Source organism: Talpa occidentalis, unplaced genomic scaffold (assembly GCF_014898055.3).
Source record: "Talpa occidentalis isolate TD23 unplaced genomic scaffold, MPIMG_talOcc4v2.1 talOcc4.5, whole genome shotgun sequence".
Taxonomy (NCBI): domain Eukaryota; kingdom Metazoa; phylum Chordata; class Mammalia; order Eulipotyphla; family Talpidae; genus Talpa; species Talpa occidentalis.
In genome coordinates this window covers 78199963-78215059 of record NW_023604861.1, presented here as the reverse complement: position 1 = coordinate 78215059, position 15097 = coordinate 78199963, and the positions used below count along the sequence as shown (strand labels likewise).

Below are 15097 nucleotides of genomic sequence, written 5' to 3'. Positions count from 1 at the left end.
TCCTGAACCCAGACCAGCCACATTTGCTTTTCTTCCAGTAAAGTAAAGAGCGAAGCCTGAGGTTTGTGTTTTTTCCAGATCTGGACAGCAGGGGAGCGAAGGGGGTAATTTTTCTAGATAGAACTAATGTTATCAAAGGGGCCCAGATGGGCAATGCATTGGACTTTAAATTCAAATTGTAGAACCAAGGACTATTTGATGCAAGACTGTGAAATGAGGCACTATTGTTGTCAACATTCTTTTTTTTTAAATAAATTTTATTTTTATATTCCCCACACAATTGCAACCCCCTTATTTTGACCCCAATCCCTCCCCTCCCTGCCCCCCACCCTCCATAGAGTGTCTCTGGTTCAAAGTTTTTTGTTGATTTTGATTTTCACTTTCTTATAGTTATTCATTTTCCTGGTCCCTTATTTAAGTTTTCTAGATTCTTTGAGCCCCTTTTTTTATGTAAAATACTTTACCTGCAGCAGACTAAATCATTCTCACAATATCACTATGAAGTGGGTACTCCCTTTTGCCTCCTCTGAGGCACAGGAAGGTAATTTGTTCAAGGACATAGCTGTGGATGGGCATGAGATTTGGCCCTGGGGGGTCTGACTCTTGAGCCCAGGAGACCACTACGTCTCAATCATTTGTAATGATGAAGCATGCTCCCAGAGCTAGGTTTGAATTTCATCCTTATCACTAGCTTAGTTGAATGATACTAGGCAAGTCTCTCTAAACCTCAGTTTCCTCATCTGCAAAAGGGGATCAGTCACAGAATCTATTTCATAGGGTTATAAGGCATGACTGCGACCTGCATGTAAAGAATCTGACATGGAACCTGGCATGTGGTAGGTGTTCAGAAGTATTAGCTATTGTTGTTATTGAATATTTATAAGTCCTGTCTTGCCTCCCCCAATGTCATTGATGGTAAAGATGAAAGTTATTTGCTATCTTTCTCCCCAGGTGCCCAGTAGAGTGTCTACCACATAGCAGGCACTTGTAAAATGTTTGTTGACTAGAAGGTTCAACAACACTACTTTTCTCTGCTATTTCCAATGACCCAGTAAGGCCTCCTCTATTTTGACCACAATAGGCTCTTCTGGCTAAATTCTATTCCTTAACATTCAGAAATATATTATCAAGTGTCTAAGAGATCATTCTCAAATTCTTAAATTAGCAAAATTGTATGATTTTTTTTCCCTATAGAAAACAAGAAAAAGTCAGCCCCCCTCCATGCTCCCAAACCTTCTTGGGCTCTTGCTAGCATTTCAGAAAGTGCTCACTTTCATAAGTATAAGGATGGAAACTTACCAAAAAAAAAAAGCCTAGATTAGAAGGGAAGTGAATTTTTTCTTTGTAAAAAGCTTCATAGTCTCTTAACATCAATGATCCCCTCAAACTCCACTTCCAGAGAAATTCAAAGAAGATTTAACTCACATGGAATATTTCAGAGCACATTCATTTTGTAAAGTGAAAGTAACTCTCGTTGAATACAGCAACGTCATAATCCCATGCTGGCACACAGCCTGCATGCCCCTTCCCCCAGATGAAGAGGACTACCCTCATGGTGTACCCCGAAAATGCAAGCACTCATCTAGCAACACCACTTGCCTGCCACGGAAATCTCCCTGCAACCCCTCCCTATTGGCCAACCAAGCTTCTCAACATTCAGCAAACATCCTTCTTAGGCAGTGTATTAGTTTCCTAGGGCTGCTGTAACAAAACACCACAGACTGGCTGGCTTAAAACCACAGAATTTTATTCTCTTAAAGTTTTGGAGGCTAGGAGTCTGAAGTCAGAAGTTGGCCATGTTCCTCCTAAAGGCTATAAGGAAGATTTTTTTCTTGCCTCTTCCATCTCCTGAGGGTTGTCAGTAATCCATGTTGCTCTTTGACTTGCAGACATATCTCATTCTCTCTGCCTCTGCTTTCACTTGCTTGATTGCCTCTGTGTCTAAATTTCCCTCTTCTTATGTAGATTCAGGATGCACCCTAAGCCAAGATGACCGCATCCCACCTTGAGCATATTTGCAATGACCCTGTTTTCAATATTCACAGTTTCCAGGTGGACATGAACTTTGGAGGATACTATTCTACCCAGAATGGAAGAGAAGAGTATGGGAAGAGAGACTCAGCAGCTATGCTCCTGTTCCAATGTTGCAGCTATTTTAAAAACAGTAGCAGGGTCTAACTTGAAAGCCTCCTTCCCCTCTACAAAAATGTGCTCCAATATCTATATTCCACCATTAGAGAGTTTCCTTTTGTTCTCAATGCCTTTCTATTGCCAAACAAATTAAAACAAAACTTATAATATTGCAATTGCAATCTGAAAGGGTGGCATTCATAAATCATTATCATTTCACATTCAAGTGGTCATGAACCAACAGCTAGCAGAAGCAAGATTCCATCTGAATGGAGTGTGGAATCTGTGACTAGAAGGGAGCAGGTGGCTCAACAAACCTAAGTGTTGAGGCACCAAGCACAAAAGTGAACTTACTGCTTGGTGAAATCTCCCATGTCTCAGGGAACCCAGAGCACCAGAGACCAGATACCATGCAGGAGCTAGAAGGAATAGAGTTCATAACTCATGCTAGTTCACGTGTATGGAGCACCTACTATATGCTAGAAACCATGCCTGGTGCTTTGCACACATTATTTCATTCCACCTCACACCAACCTCAGGATGAAGAACATATGATCTCCCGATTCACAGATAAGAAAACTAAGACTCCAGGGAGTTAGGTAGCTTGGAAAAGGTTAGGAAAAAAGCAGTGAAAATCAAGCTCAAGACCATGTGCCAATATCTCCTGACACTTCACAGAGGAGAGAAGCTACAGGATCCAATATTCCCAGCCTCACTTCTGCTGGGAGCTGGTCCAGTTTGATCTTCTCTTGCTGTACATTGGGTTCGCTCTTCTGCTTCTAAACTGGCATCTGTTTTCTATTGTGTTTTCAATGTGCCTCTGTGTGTATCTTGGAGAGAGGGAGAAAGAGGATATATGGGTCAATATAAGCAGACTCTTAAAAGCTTATACTTTATCATTGTAATAATCATAATGTATTTTACTTTACAGCCACTCATAACTGAAGCCTCTGGGCACCCTAACAAAAATAGCTAAAAGAAAAAAGGAAATTATATTAAACAAAGGAAATACGACTATAAAACCCCAATAGCCAGGAAACTAAATGAACAACATAAAACCTCCAAACAACAAAACTACAATGAAACCAAGGGGGGAAAGAAACCTTTTCACGAGCTTTACCCTGAAGGATTCCACGCTGTGAGATCACATCTGTTTAAAGCACCATAATTTATCGATATGACATCAAACCAGGAACCAGCCATTGTAAACCTTTCCCGCAGAAACTCTCAGAAAACTAACCAGGTGGTCGATGGGGGGGTCTGAAGCATGTAGCCGGGGCAACAATGACTTTAAAATTTTATGTTCAAATACATCTATGTGAAGTTCCAAATCTTGGTACTGGGATGCAAAAATTAGTTCATTCCATGGCTAAGCAGAATTTACAAACAGGACTCTTTTTAACAAAATCTTTTTTTTTTTTTTTTTTTGTGAGCTAGTTCATTCACTACAACTCACAGAATTGAGTGCTTCGTTAAATGGATCATTTTCAAGAATGGATCCTATTTAGGATTAATCACTGAGTCCCAAACACTAAGAAATCTTTTGAAGGAAGGATAAAGACCATTTCATTTATAAAGCAACTGAGTCACTGAGCCTATCCTCCCATTCTGATGTTGCAGCTATTTCAAAAACAGAAACTCCTGCTGACACACGATACCATCATAAATATTTGTCCAGGAACCACTGATCATCATATTCATGCTTATGAGGGCAATATTTCCCCCAAGCAATTGCTTCCATATCTCGCCTACATGCTTTCCTATTGAATATTGGAAGGAGAACCTGCTGGCGGAAAGTCTTTAAAAGATTTGTAGGATTAGGATAGCCCAAGGGCTTAGGAAACAATACTGGTGGCAAAATCACATCAAATATTAAAATCTCGAAAGCCATGGTGTCTGTGAAGAATGTTTTTCAAAGTGTTTGTTCTTTCTACGTTGGTAAACATGTGGTGTCTGAATGAAGACACTCATAGCAGAAACAGATCTGGAACCCAATGAAACTAGAGTGAAGCAGTTAGACAGACATACAGAGGGAGAGAACGAAGGTAGCATTCAAGGGGGAACTTGATGATACAGAAGGATCCCTATGCATTGGAGAATCAACCCAGCCTGGGGTCCCACCCACAATCTTGCTTTTAGTAGCTAGGAGACCTGGGATAAGTGACTTAGCTTCTCTGGGCCTCTGTTTCTAACTTAAAAAATGAAGAGAAATTGCTAAAACAAACAAACAAAAAAAAACACCCTGCTCTTTTTCTTGTATGAGAGCCCAAGGAGTTCTCCAAAGGAATGACCTGGGTCTCCACAGTACAACCTGGCTGACTTAGTTAACAGTGCAAGCTGCAGGATGGTCCACACAGGATGACGCAATTTGTGTTTAGAAAAAAAGAGAACCCAGAGAACTCTGGAGAACCCAGAGTTCTCATTCAGGACAGTATAAATATGATTTTCCTTACAGAGCTGAATATTTCAAAAATTGGCTCAAAACCCATTTGGAAATGGAAAGGTAAGGTGCTTATTTGTAGCTGAAGAAGGGGAGGTTCTGGACAGGCTGAAAACCTGGATGGTTCCCGTATGCCAACACAGCAACCACTGGGGAACCAGCTTCACTTTCCACCATGTATCTGCCAGGTGTGAGGCACACACACCCACATCAGTATCCAAAAGCAGTTTCTGGAAACTCTAATAAGGTTACTAACAACCACCTCTGTCATGTTAATCAGGACACAGAACCTTTAGTCCCTTCTCGCTTTGAACTACCAGGTAAACCACTGGCAATCTGGGAGAGGACAGAGTTCCTCCTCATTGCTCAATGAAAGTGTTGGTGGACCTTGCTGGAAAGACAAGGTCTTCTTGTACAAGGTTTTCTTGTACAAATTAGAAGAGGAGGCATCACAAGCACACAAAGAGAAGAGAAAATGAAATAACCTCTCACAGCCTGAGAGGCTAAGTTACCAAAATGTGTTTCTTAACTTTAGATGCAGAGTGAGGATGAAGACAAACATTTATTTCAAAGTAGGTTACCCATGTCTTCTAGGTTGGCCCAACAAAACAGAAAGACTAATAGTAGGTAACAAGGGAGATGACTTAGAATTGGCACCAAAATGATTGTGATGTTTTTGTCCATGAAAAACTTTAAGAATACATCCAATCACACAAATAAAACAGAAAATAATGCTAGATGCTAGCTAAAATGCAAGAGTATCAGGAAGAAGGGCAGCTTTTTCTTCTGTCCATTTTGTACTCGTCAGATTCAGGATAAAGCCTCCTGCTGGGAGGAGGCGCTAAGGGATGGGCAGAGGATCCCCTGGTCTGCATGGTTGTTAGCTTCTGGCTCCAGGAATTAGCTCCACACACAAAGTTTATTTTAAAAGAAAAAAAAAAGGAATTTGAACCTAATTAAATATCAACTGAATTTGGAAAATTTTTTATGTTGCCTTTTTTTAAAAAAAACTGAATAATAGATTCAGGCACTATTCAATGGTAGACATCCTTCAAAAACAGTTTAAATTTAGTGTGTGTGTGCGTGTGCGTGTACGTGTGCGTGTGCGTGTGCGTGTGTGTGTTTTAAATCAACATTTGGGTTTAGCAAATTAGTGCAGGTTTGCCTGTTTTCTGGTATATGGATCAGTTCCAGATCTGTTTTTAAGTACCAAGCTCCTGAAGGATTATTATTTTTAGAATTCATATTCCTTCCTAATCCCCTAATCCATTTGGGGGAAATGTCCAGATTGTCAACCCAATACATGAGAAACCCTCAATGAAGCAGCAAGGAAAAAAAATACAAGACAATAGACAAATAACCATGGGATATAGCTTTTGTTGAGCTTGAAATGTGCCAAGTTGGAAATAGGAGAGAGAGGTTTGTGATATTCCAGTGGAACATATTGTCACTGTTATAACCAGCCCACGTTCACCGGAGCTGCCAATTATTCCCCAGCCACCATTTTTTTCCTTTAGATTGATCTCCTGCTTGAGGCTGTTTCACACCCATGACTCTGAAGCTTCCCTAGTGGCATGTTGGCTAATTAAGAGCAAAATCCATCTCTTGATGAAATAATGCTGCCACTGAAAAGGAATTCTACATTTTTTTTTAAATTCTTAATCAGGCTGGAAGGAGCAGTATTCTAACACTTGTATTGCGCATAGGAAAAAGGTCTATAGCTAGCAATTAGCAATGATGAAAAGGACAGCGATTTAAAGCATGTTGCGGTGACATTTTTATCAAATTAAATGAGTTTGCTAGGCCCACCAGCTGCATATGCTTATTGTCATTTACTGTTTGGACAGCAACACATCAGCCACTGAGTATCAGGAGGTGCTGAATTTAATAAGTCATTTTGACACTGGTGTGAAACGAGCAAATCAGCATTCTGAGGAATGTGTTCACACTCTGAACAGACAGGCAGACATTCTAAGCATGCGAGGTGACACCAATCAACAGGAAGAAATGATGAAAGCCAGGCTAGGAAGCAGGCACAGCGGTGGCGGCAACGCAGCCACAGAGACACCACTGGGAAAAAGAAAGAGATACATGCACTCCCGCACAGACCCGCACCCCCCCATACACACACCAAGGGTTTCTTGGTGTAGTTAGAACATCTAAAGAAACAAAGACTTTTCAGAAATACTGGGATGTATACCCATTGTAGATGCTGTAAGTTTTCATTTATAATTTAAAGACTTACACATTTCCCCTGTAACAACCACTTGAAGAAATTGTCAAGTCTTCAGAATTGTTTTTTTTTTTTTGCCCCCCTCATGTTTGAAACATGGCATCCCCTTCAAAAGAAATAAATAAAAATTCCTCTCCATCCTGGAAAACAAAAGTTTTGGCTTACCCTTTCTACCTAATGTGTTTGCTCTAAGCTGATTGTCCAGCCAGGATAGAAGTATTACTTGGTTTTTATTTACAGTGGGGTGAGGGTATAAGTTGCTTTCAAAACTCTCGCTCAGAATATAAGATGTAGAATTACATTCTGATAATCCCAGGAGCTATTTATGTTGCGGGAGAGATCTGATACCAATGTCTTAACCATGTACCTGGCATCAGAGTTAAAACACACCAGAAAGTCGATTGCCAATTACCTCTTAAAACATGCAGGTGTAATTTATAGCCTAACAAAGGTGACTAGTAATTAGTTCATGGCTTCGGAAGTTTCTAATGCCATCTAGTGGAAATGGTACATTTGATCACTTGCATATCAAACGGGAGCCTCAAATCCTAGATAATATGTAATTGTGCGTCTGCATATTCAGAAAAGCTCAACTCAGAGTCAAATCTCAAATATATCTAAAAAAAAAAATTGCTCCAGTGTTTTCATATGACTTGAGTGCACATAGAAAACAAAACTCTCCCAGAATACCCTTGGATACCTGCCCACGGAACATGAAATAAGTGTCAGCACCACCCACACCGCAGCTGTGTCTGCAAGATCACTTTCCTATCCCTGTTCTCTCTCATCTTCTAAACTCTAGAATCTAGAGGTCGACAATTCAGTAGACTTTTTTCCATTATTTTGCAAACAGTAGGTTCAATAAAACCTTCAAGATACCTTTTGAAAAAAATAGTACTGGAGGAACTAATTTGCTAATTTAAAACTAGAAACAGATCAATTTTCAGTGAAATCTTCATAGATTCTCCTTCATGGGATTCTATAGTGAGATTTTGAGCAGAATAGCGTTGGCAACTTTGTGCTGCTTTTCAAGGGGCTCACCAAGCAGCTGTGGGCATCTGATGCAGGAACCAAAAGGTGTTTTAACGCAATTGTAAAAACAAAAATAGGTCATATTTTACTTTGTATATAAAGATAGTTGGTAAACAGATATGTCACTTTCCTCTGTATCACTTCCCAGAGATAGTCCTCTCCAAAAGCATCGTTATAATAAGAGAAATCTCTGGAACCTTGAATTCTAGTGTAAGTTAATGTGAACTCAGAGCCACTCATTTCACTTCTCCCCCCACCTCAGTTTCTTCTTCCATCAAATAAGGAAGTTGGACTTGAAGTCAACTTAAAATCACTTTCTTCTTTAAAATTTCAGTTTTGAATTTCAAGGCCAAGACTCAGGACTTCTGTTTCAATGTAATTATTTTATTTAAAAAGTGCTAATTTCAGGGGCCTCCCTGGTGGCGCAGCCGTTGAACGCTGGGCTACAAAGCTGCCCGCAGCCTCTGCAGCGCCAGTTCGATCCCCGGCCACCCGGGGAGGGTCCCACATGGTGTGCAGACCGCTCCTGCCGCACCCGCTGCTCCCCTCAGCAGTGTATTTCGTCAGTCTGCCTGTTCTGCTCTCCGCTCTGGCTCTGGTGAATTCTCTCACCCTCCCGCGCTACTGACTGTACCCAGTGCTTATATAAACAAACAAATAAATAAATAAATAAACAAATAAATGGATGAATGAATGAATAAATAAATGAATAAATAAACAAATACATAAATCTTAAAAAAAGGTGTTAATTTCATTATAGCTGTTCTACTTAAAATAATCATGTTTATCAAGATCATTTATTAGTATGAGACTTGCAGTGAATTCCAGTGTTTGAACCACATCAATTTTATTTCTTATTTTTTTTATTTTTATAAAGATTTATTTATTTATTTATACAAGCACTGGGTACAGTCAGAGGCGCTGGGGGGTGAGAGAATTCACCAGAGCCAGGGCGGAGAGTAGAACAGGAAGACTGACGAAGTACACTGCTGAGGGGAGCAGCGGGCTGCAGGAGAGGTCTGCGAGCCATGTGGGACCCAGGCCGGTGGCCGGGGATCGAACCGGTGCTGCAGAGGCTGCGGGCAGCTTCGCAACCCTGTGCTCAACCGCTGCGCCACCGGGGAGGCCCCCCACATCAATTTTAAAAGCAATTTATCTGTTAAAAAAAAATACCGGATGGTCTCACTCATAGCAGGAATCTAGAAAACTTAAATAAGGGACCAGGAAAAAGAATAACTATAAGAGAGAAAATATCAAAATCAACAAATAACTATGAACCAGAGACACTCTATGGAGGGTGGGGGGCGGGGAAAGGAGGGGTTGGGGTCAAAATAAGGGGGTTGTAATTGTATGGGGAATATAAAAATAAAATTTAAATAAACTAAAAAAGAAATTAAATAAAAAAATAAAATAAACATGATTTAAAAAAGAGGGGGCTACAGTTTTAGCAAATGATGCTAAAGAATTTTTAAAGAATTAAAAATAGAAAGTATCTTTTCTATATACACCCACCTTAGCACTCCTATGATGAGTAAAATATATTTTATTTTAATATATTTGTAAAATACAGTATATCTTCTCAGTGGAAAAGAAATATTAACCATTGCACATGTAAAAATTTTTTTTAAAAAAGATGAGGAAAAGGAAGAAACAAAGAGAAAAATCATTTGTAGTTCTAACATCCAAGAACATCAATCTATTGAACACCATGGTGAATCCCTCTCAATCTTTCCTTATATATAATATTTACATAATTTGTACCATATGGTATATATAAATATATATATATTGATTTTTCACAATAGCACCAATTTTTCTGACTATAAAAATATAATTTATTATTATAGCAAATTGTTTAAATGTATAAATACATAAAGAAAATTAAAATTGCCCAGAATCTCACCACCCAGATATGTCCTCATTTACTGTTTTATTTCTGTAGAGTTCTTTTTCTATGCATAATTTAACACAGTTAAGATTATATTACATATTCTGATTTTAAGTACAATTAATCCAAGAAGAGTCATTCACGAGTCCTAGTTGGAAGATGTTACAAAGAGGGTCTTAATCACAGATTATGTCTGCCACTAGTAGTTTATTCATTTTTCATAATTACAAAAAAAAAAAACCTATATACTCAGGTCACTCAAAATGAATTCTAAGAAGCAGAAAAATTATTACTCAAGTTCCTTGTCAATGCAATGCAGTTATAATGCTGAATAAAATTAGTTTCACTGAGCAGTGGGAAAAAAATACATTACAGGTTTAGTAATTCTGCAAACAATGTCACTGTCATTTAAACATTGCAGTTCTTGTTTTAGAATAAAAAAAGAAGTAGGCTTTGTTGTCTTTTAAGTAGCAGGAAATTCCATCTGAACCATGAGGCAAAGAATATAACCTAAAAACACATTTCCTGACACTTAACAAATAGCAAAAACCAACAGAATTAAGTAATGGAAACTTCACAGACTCTAGCTACTCCCCAGAGCTATAAATTTATTTGAAAATATCTAATACAGTTTGATTCCTGATCATGGAATCAAAACAAAATAAGAAGATATTTGTAAATCTTTGTATGTGATAGTTCCTCATTCCCTAGTCTTTTATTCTACAATTGACTGGAATAAAACTTAAATTTTTCAAGTTGTTTCCAACTGGACATATTGTGAAATTTTTAATAGTTTCCACAAATTAAGGCAATTTTTGAGTTGCAACATTCCTCTTCCCAAACCTCAAAACTGTGGACTGGCATTGTCTTCAGTGGCAGTTATGGGGAGAACACTAAAATCAACCTGATTTTTGTTTCTGGGTAAATTGTTTTTGAACCTAATACTTAAGGATATTTTCTTTGGCCTTACAATTCAAAGGTCCCAAGAGGAGTCTAGCAGTAGGCCTTTTTCTCTTTTTAAGTGATAATCTTCTAAGTCATTTTATTTGTTATTTATTTGTTTATTTATTTGAACTAACATTGGTTTACAAGACTGTATGTGATTCAAAGCTATAGGATCACACCTCCTCAGATGCATGTCACCACATCACACCCATCTCCAAGGCACCCTCAGCTCTCCATCATAGTCCATTGTGCCCCCTCCCTTATTTGTTTCCCCCTCTGCTCCTCCCTATCTAGTAGCCTCAATTCCACAGTCAGATTCCTAGGGCTTATTATTGGTTTGGTTTGGCCTGACCCTTTGTTTTATGTCTCTATATTCCACATATATGAAACAAATGGTGCCTGTCTTTCTCCTGACTTATTTTGCTTAGCATAATGCCTCATTTCCATCCATGTTGTCACAAATGGCAAGAATTGATTTTTTTTTTATAGCTAGTATTTCAGCTATATACACTATATAGTGTTGTGTATATATACTATATATCGCTATTATAATAGGACTAGACCATTCCCATTAGGACCACTATGAGTCCTTTCACTCTCCATTCAAGTCTTCCTTTGGCTTAGGAAACTCTTCCCATTATATCATCAATTACCACTTTTGTCCAATTGGGAGGATGGTCTCATCTTCATGAAAACCAATTCATCTCTTATCCCTATATCTACCCATCCCTCATCCTTGTAATCTTTGTCTTTTTTTCCTCCACACTTAGAGAAAAGTTTTATTTTCCACAGTATGTGTTCTACATTACATAACTCTATAATGAACTTTAATTTCTAATTTATATCTAACTTCCTGACAGTCCATTATTTTACCCATTTTTTTTTTCATTCTCCCCTGTTATGTTTTTACCTCAACCCTATTGCCTTTTTTAGGTAGTACTAATGTAAATATCTTTAACTTGAGATGTTCTTTTACCCAAAACTTGTCTTTTATAAAGATATTTTAGAGACAGTATGGAGAGTCCTCAAAAAAAAAAAAAAAAGCTTCTATATGATCCAACAATTGTACTTCTGGGTATGTATCTGAAAAAAACAAAAGCACTGACTTGAAAGATATATGTACTCCCATTTTCATCACAACATTATTCACAAAGACATGGAATCAATCAAAGACTGAAGAATGAATTAATCAAATGTGAGACATTGTGTGTGGGCTACATCAATATCTATCACATATATAATGGAATATTATACAACCATTAAAAAGAATGAAAGTTTGCCACTTGTAACAACATGGATGAAAAATTCACTAAGTGAAAAAAAGTCAGACACAGAAAGACACATACCATATGATCTCACTTTATATGTGGAACAAAAAAAATTAGGTTCATAGATACAACAAACTGATGGTTGCCAGAGGTGGGTGATAGGAAGGTGGACAAAATGAGTGGAGGAGGTCAAAAGATACAAAACTCCAGTTACAAAATACATAAGTTATGGGGGTATAATTTTCAACATTGTGACTAAGTATTACTGTACTGTATATTTGAAAGTTATGAAATGAATAAATCTTAAAAATTGTCATCATAAGAAAAAATTTTGAACTATGTATGGTGATAGATATTAACTAGTCTTATTGTGGTGTTCATTGTGCAATATATACAAATATTGAATTGCTATGTTATACATCTGAAACTAATAAATTATGTGTCAATTATATCTCAATAACAAAATTTTCATAAGTTTTTAAAAAGACCAAAGGTGAAATTTTAAATAAAGTTACATGCAATTTTCTGTTTCCTAAAAAATAACTATGATCAAATTAGTTCAAATATTATTTGATACTGTTCAACATAAATAAGAATTATGTTATATCTTAATTTCTGTTCAAATATTTATGAATGGTAACTTACTATAAGTTTATTTTCCATACTTCAGTGTAGGAACCATCCAGAGTAGCATTGCTAATAGAAATGGGGAAACTAGCAACCTATTGGCATCTCTGCTCATCTTTACAAAATCTAGTTACACATTTTACTGCCCACCCTATCCAGGCCCTAAGGTGAAAAAAAAGAAATAAATGCAATAGGAAAAAATTCAAGGTGGTTTGTAGAAATATAAAAGGGATAATAGAAATTATCCACATGCAAAAAGTATTAATAGTTTATCATATTTGCTCAGATATTTTTATAAAAATAAAATACCACAGGTAAAGTTCAAACCTCTACAGTCTCCTCGCTGCAATCATTATTGTGAACTTATTGTGAATCTAGTCCATATTTTCATACTTTTACCACATATATCCATAAGTAATCTGTAGTGGACTGTGATTACCAATTCCTATATGCTATACCATACCAAACTAAAAATGGTATCACTTTGCATTTTTTCTCTGAACGTTATGGTCAATGGCGAGATCACATTTAGGTGTTCCAGCAGAGATGTCACCCACCAGTCAGAATCCACCGCCAGACCCAGGAGGACAAGAACCCATGATCACACCCCTATCTCTGAGTCACTTCAGCTGAAGCCAAATAGAGCAGAGGCAAACTGTCCACATGGAGGCCTGCCCAAACTGTATTTTGCTAGCAAAATATATTTTGCCATAGTATAAGCCATTAAGTTTGGAGGTGATTTGTTATGCAAACATAGTAACTTGAATAGCTTCTTCCCATTCTCTGTTCTGGTTTCCCCCACTTTCTTACCTGTTCCCCTACGAGCACTGCCATAATAAATTGTCTGTCTCTGAATCCAAGAGACCAAGACAGAGAGAGTTATGGGATAATCTATACCAAAAAAGAAGTATACAACTTCTCTTAAAAACTCTGTTCTTTTTCAAACTCAGTGAGCTGCTATTTCAGTGGCACTACTCATTGGATAAAAGAAGCAACTGAACTAAAACTTAAAGTAAGTAGGAGGAAGAAATTTGCTCTCTGAATTATTTTCTCAGTAACCACATTAATGGGGGAGGTTAAGACTCAAGAAATAACTATATTCAAAGCTAACGCAAAGAGAAGTATTTTGTAAAATCCTGTTTGTAAAGGCAGCATTTGGATAATTTACCTAATGCTTCTTAAAAGAATCCCCAGGAAGAAATCTCCCTCTCAGGTGAAAAAAAGGAGGAGCAAATCCCATGGCCTTCCTAATCCTGCCTCTCCAGGGAAATTTCCAGTATCCTTATGAACAGATGCCCTGACAAACAACTCAATGGCTGGGAGGAGAGTAAACAATGGTCCTGAGCCCCCAGTTCCACCCACTGGAGAAAAAAACCTTTGCCAGCAAGGTTACATATCACCTGTCCATCCAAAAACATGGGACCTTCCCTGGATAGTAGATGGAGCAATAAAATCCCATCAGCTAATGTGAGTGCTCAATCTTGATTTGCCAGACACAACCTCAGAAGTTTGATCTTGTATACATACTAGCTGCTTCTCCTACTTTAAAGTAACTAACCCCACCCATCTAGCTCTGCTTCACTTTTACCTCTGGTCTTGACACGAGTCCAGCAACCTGCATAGTCACAAAAGAAGAGCATGCCCTGTGGCTGGGATTTCACATGCTGGGTTTTATTGAAAGGATACTTCGTCTCACATCTATTCTGCAGTCACTCTAGCATGCTCATCTTCTCAAGTGATTTCAAGCACGGTTAATCCCAATTTCAGAGACCCTCCCAATGTCATCACTGTCAATGACTGTCGGTTCATAGACTGAGAGCCACATCCTGTAGCAGATTTCTCTTAGCTGCTGGGTCGCTTGTAGATATTTCAAAATAATGAGCCTACTTTGGAGTACTCAGAAATGAGCCTTAAGACATATTTTAGGATGAGGTGGATTAAATTATTCTCCACTTGATGGTGGGTACAGTGCAGTTACAAAACCTGAGGGAGGAGATTCTATACTTCTGATACACAAACAGCAAAGTAAACCAGTGTTACCACAAAAAAAGGAAAGAAAAAATTCTCTATCTTGAATCTTCATTTTCCTTACAAGATCCTCCCCTCCCACCATAGTGCACAGTTTATCTTTTCTCAAACTTATCTTACCCAAATCAGCTGGAAAATGAAGCTAATTTAGGAGACATTGGAGGCCTTTGGAAAGGTCTATTCTATTTATCTTCTGAACTCAATCTGGCCACCAATTTATGGCCAGGGAGAGAGGCTTACAACGGCAGTCATCAAGAAACAGAGCAATATTTGGTATTCTTCCAATGGCGTGTAACACGACCTGTGGAAAACAAGATCTGGGGTCATTCATTACCAAGATCACCAAATCCTGTGCATCAAGAAAGCCAATTCATCCTTGCCTTCTGTGGTTAAGAAAGAGAAGAAAATTTACCTACCGCAGTTGTGAGGTGCTCTGAAGAACACTCCAGAAGGCTTCAGGAAGATCACTCTCACAATGGCAGACACATATCTGGCCCAGTCCCATA

General features: G+C 38.1%; 1 long non-coding RNA gene across 3 annotated transcripts in view; it reads right to left on the bottom strand.

Moving 5' to 3' along the window:
- Positions 1 to 1735: 1735 nt before the first annotated feature.
- Positions 1736 to 15097, bottom strand: part of LOC119259844 (uncharacterized) — a 102729-nt gene continuing 89367 nt past the window's right edge. For 2 of the 3 annotated variants that reach the window (XR_005128584.2, XR_008554338.1), the window contains exons 4-5: positions 14712 to 14892; positions 1736 to 2960 (exon numbers count right to left, since the gene is read on the bottom strand). This is a non-coding gene — a long non-coding RNA (uncharacterized LOC119259844). The remainder of the gene's footprint in view (positions 2961 to 14711; positions 14893 to 15097) is intronic. The other variant, XR_008554339.1, reaches the window with a different exon arrangement.